Below are 12,035 nucleotides of genomic sequence, written 5' to 3' on the forward strand. Positions count from 1 at the left end.
ATGTTATGTCTTACAGCTCTGTCTGTAAACCAGGAAACAGAAGACCAGGAACAAAAAGGGTTTGGGAAAAAGAGGCTTGAAGGAACATGAGGAGATCAAAAGCTCAGTGACTGTAACTAGCCTCATCTTCTGATCTGTGTGACAGCACACCCTGGAATCCTAGTGTCCTGCCACCCAGACCAGCACCCCTTCAGAGCGTCCCCAGTCCCTACTTACATCTAATCTCATCCACAGGAGCCTATGGAGAAATAAGGCCCATCCCCAGCTGCCTGTGACTGAATTGTACATCTGAACTTCAGAAGTAGGACCATGTTACCTGTGGGCAGATAGAGGCTATGGTGCCACTGGTGCTCTTTTCTACTTCAGATAGCCTCAGGTGGCAGAAGCATGATGGATATCTGGTTCATCTCTGAACTGTTAAAAAGACATCAATACTGACAAGGAACCAAGAGAACAGAGGCTGTTTTTTTCGATGGTTACACTTACCCACAACTTCAGTCATCTTACAGGCCCCACAAGAAATTAGGGAGGATGTCTTCTAGAAGACCTGTTCTTGAGTCTTTTCAGTTATGGGAAGTTGATTCAGCCTTTTAGGTTGAAAAAGTTATCTGCTGGGGCTGGGGGGAAGAAAAGAAAAAATTCAAAGGGGCAAAGCGGCTCCTTACACTAGCAGTTTTACACCAGCATTATGTACTTTCATATAAAGACAGAGCTTATACATGAAGTAAGCACAAAATGCACGCACAGTTGTGATTCCAGTATGTTTGTAATGGCAAGTTCAATTGTAAATTATTTCTTTTGGGGACAGAAAGCACAGAGGAAAAAATGTATATTATTCATAGAAATGATTGTCCTGTTCACTTGTATACCTCTGCAATTTATTCCATAACAGCTTTTTACTTCAAAGAAATCACTAGCTAATGACATCTGAAACTTAAAAAAATCCACTTATTCACAATCCTGTCCCTGGGGGAATTCCTGCATGTTATCAGAAATTTTTCCAAAGATCATTAACAGATATTACAAACCAATTGAAACTGAGTATTTTCTTTGCAAATTACTTTTAACTTTAGAGCTATTGAAAAAAGACATTGAGTGATTTAATTTACTTAATCTGTCTACAGACTGCAGCTATGTGCATATTCTGTGATTGCAATTCCAACAAAAAACATGTATAACTATCCCTGATAGAGATATTTTTCTAAATTATCGTGCAAGATCAGTAAGATCTCTGAAGATATTAATGTTTACTTTTTCATTTAGAAAATTGCGCTCAAGAAAGAAATTGGCACCTTTGTTCTGCTGTTATCTTAGAAATAATAACACATCGCAATACTTATTTTACCTGCTATTTTAATTAAAACTCCAATAATCATCATATCTGTATATCCTTTGAGGATATGTTCTACTGATTTTTCCGAAAAAAAATCACTGTTTTTTCATTAGAATGTGAAGCCAATATTTTAGAAACACCTTACACAACAATAAGTATACCGAACAAGATCCTCTAGTGCCAATACAAAATGGCTAAGTGTAAAGCAAGCTAATTCAGCAGAGGAGCTCTGGAGAAGGTATCTTATTCTCCACCCTATTGTCTTAAACTTCTCCCAGAGAACCTTATGTGTAGCAGCACCACTTCTGCAGGAAATATGGAAAATATCCTCCCCCATGAATATTTAGCCTGTAGCTTCCTGGCTAGGGTTCCTGCACTCTTTGCAGATAAAAGATAAGGGCTTGAACCCCTTGAAGCTCAAAGGTATTTACTTTGAATGACAGTGAAGACAGCTGCTGTACTTTGTGTGCTGCTCAGTCCTGCACATGTGTTACACGTGCTTTGCCAGGTTGCTCTTTGAAGAGGTGTGGGCAAAGCAATGCATAGTTTGAGGAGGTGAATCAGGATTAACTGCTAAGTTCAGCTCAGCTGAACCTGGCTCAGAGGCATGAGCAGAAGTATTTTACATGTCTTTATTAGCAAAAATGTGTGTGATGAACCTTGGGGGAGGATTGTCCAGGTTTTTCTGTGAACGTTGAGAGACCAGAAATCTTTACAGAGGTCCCACACTGTTAGTTTGGCAGCTTGTTCCTTCTTACCATCCCCTGGTGGCAAGTGAGCATGAAAAAAAGAGACAAGATTGCTGTTATTGAGAAAGGAGTCTCTGAAATGGTTATTGTCTTGGTTTTAACCTACACTGCACCCAGATAAACGCAAAGGGAGGGTGATACATTCTTCCTTTCTCCTGTTAAAGATGCAGTCCCTCAAATTCATCATATTCCTGTTCTTCATTAACCTACATGACCTGCTCAAGACACTTCTTTAGTCATGGTCCAGACTCTTAGTTTACAGCCACAATAACACTGCAATTATCAGTAGCTGCCACTGCCAACACCCAACAGTGGTTCTGGATCCTCTCTCTTTAGAGTTGTCTCCCTCACCCTTCTGTCACACGTGTGCCAGTGGCATTAAAGTGTCAGCTCAGATGACGGACATGTAACCCCAGGAAGCCAGAACTCCAATGAATTTGGCAGAGGCTGTCACCTCACACTAGCAGTGCAATCTCTCGTGCATACCCAGCTCCATCAATGGTGCCTTACCCCATCCTAGATGCGTCATGTTGCCTGTGTTTTGAAACAACTGGCCACCCTAAGCTCTGGGGCTCTCTTTGCATGGGGACTGCTGGAAGAAGGCACCACTGTGCCTCCATCAGGAGTGACCTGGACTTTCCACCTGCCAGCATCAGGCACTGCACTGTCAAATGCCAAACTGGCACAGCTCCACTGACCACAGTGGCTGAGTGCCTCTGTTGTCACTCAACCCGGTCATCTCTACGGAGTCTGATAACACATCTGCTAATTAATGCCAGTTGTGATCGTTGGTCAGATCCTCAGCTGGGATAAATTGACATGGTTCCATTTAAGCCTGTGACAATTAGCAGCAGCTTAGAGCTGACCTGCTGGTTTTCTTTATTATGTGGATATATGTCCTGTTGAAAGTGAATAAAACCCACCAATTCATTGCGTTTAACTACCAAACAATCAGAAAATGAAATGATTGTCAATAACTCCCAAGCCAGACCAAATTACAGTGACGACAAAGAAGTGATAGCCCCGGATATGTTAACAACTCTCTGAGCTATCCAAGCTCCTTATAATAAAAATAATTAATAATAGACATGCTTCTGGATACATTCACCTTTCTGTAAGGAAAGCTTAATGAGTCTGTCTTTTAAAAAAAGAGACTATTAGGAAATTCAGATGTGAGTCTATTAATTTGTAAGCATAGCACTTTACATTTTATCAACTGAACAGATCAAATCTATTCTTGAATTCAATTTTTAAGACCTATAAGCAATGCCAATGAGTGAAAACAAATAGTCCAAGAATTTTCTCAGAATTATTTTTCTACCATTCATCAAAATCTCATTTTGATCAATACTTACACCCTGTTAGATCATATCACCAGCCCTCTCAAGCATAGTAAGCAGAGCTGTAGTAGGTATTAAATTCTAACTAGAGCCAAGTAAGGAACTTCTGGAAATAAAGCAAAAGTTTGATAGGTTGAGTCTAAAGTAACTGCTGTTATTATTATAATTTATTATTTGTTAAGCACTGACAATGTGCTCAGTTCTGCTGATTAAGTTCTTCTGAGCAAGTTCTACTGATTAGCTTCTAAGGACAACACACTGTACTACAAAGAAGATATGTGACAGCTATCAAGACTTTTGCTTTCAGGGCTCACTTAGCAAAACAATTACACGCCAGTTATGCAGGTTTTATGAAAAAAAAGAGAGAAAATGCATAAACTGAGTAAATATCATGACTTCTGTGTTCACTAATTTTCCTACTCCAGATCTCTCACTTCAGTACAGTCTGACAACCTCAAAGTTACACTGAAATTTGAGTAAGATCTAAAGCCTCATCCCTGTTTATATTCAGTTTTAAGCATTATGCTACGTTAAAGGCAAGCAGACAGGTTGTATGGTTAGGATCTGTCTTTGGATTTGGGACTCACTCCCTGGAAAGGGAAGAGATGGCTGAATGGGGCCAGTTCAAGGCAGACAAAAATCTGAGCAGCTTCAGACTGAAGCGTATATTTCCTTCACTTTCCACAATGAAGACTGGGCAGAGTTAGTGTTCCACTCATGGGTGGTAACCTGACCTTAGAAAGATGTTGGAGATGCAGGCAGCAAAAGGGAGCATCTCTCCTGTTCCGCTGGGTCCTTGCTAGGCTGCCAGAGCTGCTCTCTCTAGCAGACCAGTTGCTAAGTTTCTCCACTCTGAGCTATAGGTGCACTTTTTGCAGGGAATTTAGCAGCCAGGATGTTGGGTTTGTGCTTATCCAGAGACACGGCAGCAATGCCATTCCTGAGAGACCAGGTGAACCTCATGCCTGTTTTACACCTACTTCAGCATGTAAAGGAGTCACAGTTTCTTCCTCCGCCCTTACCCTCAACTCATTTACATACAGTTTATCTCCAGGTTGGCACATTCCTCAAACCAGGCATTTGATGGCAAAATAATGCATATATGTCTGTGTATACATGGCAGGGGACAGGCCTGGAGACTGCTCTAAGAACCACTGGCCAAATTTGCATGTCGAGATAGTGCCAAAGAGACATTGTCCCTTGCCCCAGCAAGGCAACACCTAGGCTCTCTAACCTCAGAGCTGCCAGAGCTCCGGCTGTGCAGATGTTCTTAGACTAAAAACTCCCTTTTGTCTGCTGCTCTCCTCTAGCCTGCACGCTTCCCTAAATCCCACCAGCATGCTTTTTTTATATAACCAACAGAGAAGTGAGTTCTTATATAAACCCTTTGTGTGAAGATCAAACTGACTGCATGTAGAACTATTATTTTTTTTAGGGGAAAATCTGCCCTAAAATAATCATTCCATGTTATCCCTGCAGAGTGTCTGTGCTGTCTTTTAAAATGTATCCAAGCCCACCTTCAAGACTAGACTCTACACTTGCAGGCAGCAGGCTGTAGCTGAAGTCTCCATACATGTGGGGAGGGCAGAGAACGGACAGCCTGGGGCAGGATCAGGGTCAGGGACAATGCAGCTGGAAGGGACCATAATCCAAGTTGCTCCTTGCACACAATGTCAGCCTTTGTACTGATAGAAACTTGTGGGTTAATGCAGAACCCAGGCTGGGGCATGTATAAAAGGTGTTTCTTTACCTAGCCACCTTGGTCTCCTCAAGCATCCAGCTAGCAGAGCCTGAGGTCTCGCTAAAATCTTGGAAATTAACATTAGTTTACTAATAGACTGGGGAATGGAGGATTTGGGTAAGAAAACATAACCCATAACCTTTCATTCATAAGCCTGGAAACCCTTGTAGTGGAGAGAGGAGAATGAGCCAAAATGATCAACTGATTACAGCACTATTGGGAAATTCTTTAAAAAATAACAACTAAAGGAAGCCTCCAAATGGCAGAAGAACAGCAGTTTTAGGATCAAGTTCAGGATGGCTTGGTGTTTGACTGCTAAACAGTCTGATTCACCTGCTAGAAAAATGACCAGATATTAGATATAATGAAGCCCCTATGTCTGACATCAAGGAATAGCATGATGCACTGTAGCAGCTTATTTTTGGGAAAGCCTCCCTTTCTCCCTCTTCTACTCCTTCTGTTGTTCTTTCTTTCTCCTTCTGCTCCCAGATTCCCTGAATATGATACAATTGGGGTTTTACAGCCAATCTTAATTTTCCCAGAAGGTGCAGCTTTTAAAAAGCATCACAGGTTCTTTTACCCAGGACTGTAAAAATGCACTCATACTCCAGGGCAACCACTTAAAACATGGATAAACAAATTCCATTTAAATAAAAACATTCTACCTGTGTCCATTCCCTGGTAAAGTTTCAGCCAAAGCCAGAACTAAAGCCTAATCTAGCCTTCATTAAAGGGTAGAAAAATCAACTTCCTTTATTCTTCCATTCTTTGTCGGCTGTTGTGATTTTCTGAATTTCAGGCGAGCCCATGACCAAGAGCTGCAGGGCCAAAAGAGGCTGGATATGCCGTATTCTTGGCCCAAATGGAAGCAGGAAATACTAAACATCTTGCATAGAAGCCTGTTCTCATCAGGTTTACAGCCCAGCTTTTTCCATCAAAAGCAGTGAGGATGGTACAGACAGAGTTCAGAAATTCATCCAAGCATATGGGAGTATATCTACACTAATCCTCCTTTTGAGCTTCATCCAGCACTAAATCAGAGCCACACCACAGAGAGGAATAATGCAATAACTTGTGGAAAAGACATGGCTCCTCTCTACAAGAATGGGGAAAATTAAATAACATGACTCACTTTTCTCCTTAAAAACTGTTGGAGGAACTTTAATGATGCAAAGGATGGCAGAAACTGGAAAAAACAAAAGTCAGATACCACCTTAACTTACCTGCCCTGTGGCCATACGTCCCTGTGGCTACACATACAGGGCAGTCACTGCTGGGACAGCATCAGCAGCCTTAGAAGAGTAACACAGATAACAGCATAAGCGGCAGAATTCACCTGTCAGGTTGTGAAAACACCTTATTACAGGGTTAACTAGTGCCATGCTGACAGCTGTGGCTGTAGGCACCACCCCGAGACGTCCCCTGAAAGCATTGCTGCCAGTGTTTAGGGGAAGAAGGGGTGCGGGGCTCTATTTTCCCAGCCAGAACACAAGAACCTCTGTCTGAGGGAGGATATGGGCTTTGCTGAGGTCATTGGAAGACAAGAGGACCCTATGGCTGTGGCAAGGTCTGACATGCCACTCTCTGTCACAGGCTCTGGCCTCACCTACACAAGCAAAAGCAACAGAAGGAACTGCAAGATGAAATCTGTACCAAGTGCTTGAGGTGCTCTAGCAGCACTAGCAGGTGCTGACGGGTTGGAGCCCTTCGTTGTTTTTTCCCTATGATCAAAGCAAAAAATAAAGAGATTTTTCCAGCAAGTGCAATTGTGCTCCGTAGCTTCCAAACGCCATTCCCTGAACTTCAGGCAAGGGACAGAAAGAACGATTTTCCACAGAGCTTGCAGTGGGAGTGCTGATGGGTTAGGGAGCTTGAAAAGGGTTGTTAGCTGATGAAATAAGGTAGGTAGGTAGGGATACAGGTCGGGAGAGGGTTTGGTTACTGAATTAGTCATGGGAAAAAATAAATACAGCTCCGCACACACAAGCACATACACGTGCAGAGCCAACCTACCACTCATGCAAACAGCCTATCGTTTCCACAAACAGAATTCCTCAGGTTTCTTGATCACATTTATTGCTTTTTCCTGAATAAAACTGGAAGAAATCACGTTTATCTTTTTTCTTAAAGAAATAAATCAGTGTAAGACTTGCTGGAAAACCCTCTAAAACGTTGAGTTCTTCCAAATTACTGACCAGAATCTCATCTGATGTAACTCAGCCTTACTATGTTGACGTCTACAAAGCAGAGCATCTTTACCCCAGCTTAAGATCTGCCCCCATATGCTGTTTCTTTAGAACAACTTGTCTTCTCCTTTTTTTTCACAATATGCATCTGGTTTAAGGTGACTTTTCCTTCCCCAGCATATGGAGCTGAATGATTATGACAATTTACATTTATTTTAAATCACAGCCCATTAAATGGAAAAATAAATGCTAATATGTTGATATGGTTTACTTCTGAATGAATTATTGATATGAATGAGTAGTTGCAACTATCATAATTACTGTTTATTAAATAAATATATTTTGAATTAGAGACCCTTGATTAAGAAATCACATTTTTGTCTGAAAATTGTTTCCCTGCCACTAGTATAAGAAATACCTTGCATTACTTTGAGTAAAAAAAGAAAAATGTTGGTGAAATTATTCTATTTTTTATCTTTTCTTTTCCTCTGTGAACTTGGCAGCGCTTTCTACATATTCCCTTTCACTGCTTCTCTCCTCTAATCAGTTAAGTGAGGCTCTTTCCCCTCTGTTGTTTGTGTGGATCTGTCACATAGCACCTAGAGACACAAAAAAACATTTTAAATAGGAAAATGCAAAACACAAAAAACTAAAGGGCTGAGGATCAGATAGCTGAAACTCCTCTCAACATTTTCTTTCAAGCTGAGCACGTTTCATATTAATGGTGTCTCTTTAACATAAATAATGATCTAATGAAATAAATATGAAATTGAAAGAATCATAAAAAGAATTTTACATTTAAGAATGCCATCTGTGTAACACTTAGCCTAACAATGAAATCATTTCAGCGCCAAAACAAGCTCACTCTGCTTCCAGCACAAGTTGGAGGAGAGGGAAATAGTTTTGCAGAACAGCATAGAAGTCTGAGTTTAACGACAGAAAGAACACCTGGGTTCAAACTTGCTCTGTTTCACACAGCCAATGATGTTTCACGTGAGTTTTGAACTAGTCCCTGCTAATGTTTCCACCTCAAGTCATCACAAATTTTTCATTCAGCTGTCAATTTTAATCACAAGAAAATTTAGATACCAGAGGAGAAGATTTTGCAGGTCAGCGTGAGGGTACTTTGCAACAACTAAGGCACTGATTCTTTGCTTTCCTGCTGTGCAAAACTGTTCCGCAATCCAGAGTCAGTTTTATCCAACTGAAGAGTACAGGACTGAGAAACAAGACCCCCTTTAAGTATATCTACAGGGAGAAAAGTTTTCCCCATAAAACACTCTAGGACTTAACAGCAGACATAATGTCAGCTCTTAGGATCAGCATCCTAAGCCACAGGGTTGTCTAGGCATACAGTGGTAGGACCCATGTCTCAGGATGGAGATGCTGTTTTATGGACTGGGAAGCCAAGCTCTTGCCGTGTTCAAAGCGGCACAGCAGGGCCATGCTGAACACAATGGAGATTGTTTGTTTATACCAGCTAAAGAGAAGGGAACATATTTGTTTTGAGTGAGCTGTGTTAGAACACATATTGTTTTATATGCCCAGGCCTCATTATGCTGTGCTGATCTTCAGTATGGATCAGATCTTAAAACTGCTCGACATATTGAAATAAATGTGAGCTCTACCCACAGAACATCTCCAGACTTAGACCTCATGTCTATCAATGTCATCTCAAAAAAACAAATGTTCAAAAAAGAAAAACAACAAAAGTATCTTAGAGACGGTGGAGGATGCTCACGTGCAGTAGATGCCATTCAAGGGGGTGCTGAGGAATTACTTGAAGAGAGAGAAATTCGCATAACAAGACTGGAGATCAGAGTGGGCCTGAAAGAAAAGGAGAGATAATTAAGGTTCACTGAAAGAAATATGACTTGTATCAGTCAGGTTGGCATTTTAGAAGTTACTGTGAAGGTGAAGTTCTTGCTTTACATCAGCAATGCAGCCACATTAACATCAACCCGGATAAAGGTGTCCACAGCCCATATTTTGCTTAAATATATAATTGTGAGAGCATCCACAGAGGAAGAGTTAAAGCACTGTTCAATAAACAGCCTGAAGTGCTGTATACTGTATTCATATAAGGGAAGGTATGAGCCAACAGAGAGAGGCGTTCAGCTGCAATCAAAGAGGATCTGAGCCTAACTAAGCACTCACATGACAGTTGGGATCATTTCGGATCCCTTCCAATGAAGATAAAATAGCATCAAAAGCAGGAAGGCTTTTTTCCATTCTTTTAAGGATGAAAACACAACATCATTAGTCAAATTTACTCTGAACTTCCACCTCCTCATGTTGATTTGTACTCAGGTTGAGTAAACATATCTTTCCATCAAGGTAAATAAATGTAAAAGCCTATCAGTAACTTAATTGCTTAATGAAGGATGTCGCGTGGGGTGTAACATTGTTTTTGACTATACTGTTGAAGTTAATGACCTCTCAAAAACATCTATCATACAGCTTGGCAGTAAAAAAAATCTGTTCCTTCTTGAAAAGTTGCTTAGAAAATTTCAATTTCCCAGTCATTTTTAACTGGGGGGGGGGGGGTGGAACCAGATATACCAATGTAAAATAGAGTTCATTTGTTTGAAACACTGCCTTTTGCGAGTCTGCATGTCACAGAGAAATTAAACCTGAGAGAAGTGGGGAGCCCACAGTAAGGGCAGAAGTTACACAGCATGGGGGAAACATCTCCAACTGAAAATGGCCATGGTTCTGAGTAGGAACATGAGCTGGGGTGGGGGCTCAGCCCATGGATGTCAGGCAGGAGCCTGATCTCGGATGCATAGCACACACCTAGGGACATCTGGGAATTTGCCCTCCTCTGTCCTTGCACACCTAGTGCCCTGGATTGAGAGGACCTGTGGGAGAAAGCAGTTGTTCTGTTTAAAATCAAGCCGCTTAATAGAAGCACAGGCAAAATCAGCTCTCTGGTGAGAGGGCAGCAAGGGAGGAGGGTATGCTGCACGTCTGAGATTGAAATCTGGCTCACGGTGGGCAGGCAGGCAGAGTGCAGAGGCACAGCTGCCAACCTGACATGATGGATCAGAAAAGACACTAAGGAGCTCTGAGAGTCCAGGCGGCTGTAACAAAGCAAAACTTGAAAAGGCAATAGGTTAGCCCCTCTTTACAATCTATCAATTAAACAATCATCCACTTCCAAAGATGCATGATGTTCTGAGCATAGATATCCTAGCATGTGATCACTACCATGATGGAGGGACAGACATGCGAACAGGAATTAATAAGAAGAATTACTAGAAGCACTAATGATTTTGGATAGGTTACTCTGTAGCGAACCCCTCTGAGGAAATAATATGATCGGGTATTTTGGCTCAATTCTACAGTCCCATACCAGCTTTGCTCAGCCCGTTGGAAAACAAAGGTATGTTCAAAAATGTCCATTAAGTGAGAGGGTTTTGCACAAGTCTCACCCTCCTTCGGTTATTCAGCAATGGTGAGTGCTGCAGTGTCAGCTTCAGCTGACTTCTCCAAAATCCCAAAGCTTTCAGGAACATTCATTTCTGCTGGCATCACTCAACAGCTCATTGTTAGGATTTGTTCTCATTGGCATGCATGAACTGAAACTGATGTATGGGGCGACCCAGAGTGACAGCCTTCAGCCCCAAAAGTGAATATCTGCTTCCCTTCCAGTCCACAGACTCACATTTGACTCAGACCATATATGCAAATTTATCTTTCCTCACTCATTTGCCTGTGTTAAGTCTAAGCGTGTTCATCCAAACTAGCAATCAGGCACTGTGCATACAGAAATCTGCACTTATACAAACTGTGCATTTTTTTTATAACATTCCAAGATTAAATCTCTTGACAAAGGATGAAAACCCTTCAGCAAATCTGCCCCTAGAGAAAAGTAACTTTTTTTTATTCCATTTACTGTCAAATGACATAAAGAAAGTATAGCTGAACATAGTCCTATAGGTTGATTTGTTGCTTTAAATAATGTCACTAACATTGAGATATCAATGTGACGGTGCAGAAAAAAAAAAAAAGTTCACATTCAGCTAGATTCAATTACAGACCTAGAAATTGAAATTAAGTCTGATGCTACATGCTTAATTCATGTTTGTGTGACTGAGAAAGGGAGTATCTGGTTTACCTCGAATTTCCTGCCTTACTGTGGTGAAAACATGACCCATCACATTAATTAAAAAATAGTTTTCAAATGTAGCTTGAGTGGTATTGCACTGGCAGGAGGAGACAAATACTGTTTTGTCCTCAACATGTTATCTGATATAAAGGAAGCTGTTCAACATCTTTTCCCTTGATTCCTAGGTAGGTCTTACAATTCTTATTCAAGAACAGGAAAAATATGATGACCTCTCACAATGGGAAGTCAAATATTCTTCTTAAATAAAAAAAAAATAAGCATTTGTCCCTCAAATCCCATAATCCTATTCGAACCATACAGTTCGAAACAGTTGCATATAGGCAATTATCACACGTTATGCTGGTCTATACTTACCACATTTGGGTATTACAATCAGTATGGTATGTTCATGTTTAATACCCCAAAATACTACATCATATCAGTGGAATTTCAACCGGCACACATTTGACTACTGATTTCACATATGAGGCTGGGACTAACTTTTCTCCTAATATGGTGATGGCACAGGCACTATTTAAATTATTCCTGAGCCTTGTAAATATACACCAGATGTA

At 41.0% G+C, this 12,035-nt stretch overlaps 1 long non-coding RNA gene across 8 annotated transcripts in view; it reads right to left on the reverse strand.

Moving 5' to 3' along the window:
* Positions 1 to 500: 500 nt before the first annotated feature.
* Positions 501 to 12,035, reverse strand: part of LOC138731266 (uncharacterized) — a 33,175-nt gene continuing 21,640 nt past the window's right edge. For 5 of the 8 annotated variants that reach the window (XR_011339152.1, XR_011339155.1, XR_011339150.1 and 2 more), the window contains 2 exons: positions 9,091 to 9,176; positions 501 to 611 (listed from right to left, as the gene is read on the reverse strand). This is a non-coding gene — a long non-coding RNA (uncharacterized lncRNA). The remainder of the gene's footprint in view (positions 612 to 9,090; positions 9,177 to 12,035) is intronic. The other 3 variants (XR_011339154.1, XR_011339153.1, XR_011339149.1) reach the window with 1 other exon arrangement.

Source organism: Phaenicophaeus curvirostris, chromosome 1, assembly GCF_032191515.1.
Source record: "Phaenicophaeus curvirostris isolate KB17595 chromosome 1, BPBGC_Pcur_1.0, whole genome shotgun sequence".
NCBI classification, from domain to species: domain Eukaryota; kingdom Metazoa; phylum Chordata; class Aves; order Cuculiformes; family Cuculidae; genus Phaenicophaeus; species Phaenicophaeus curvirostris.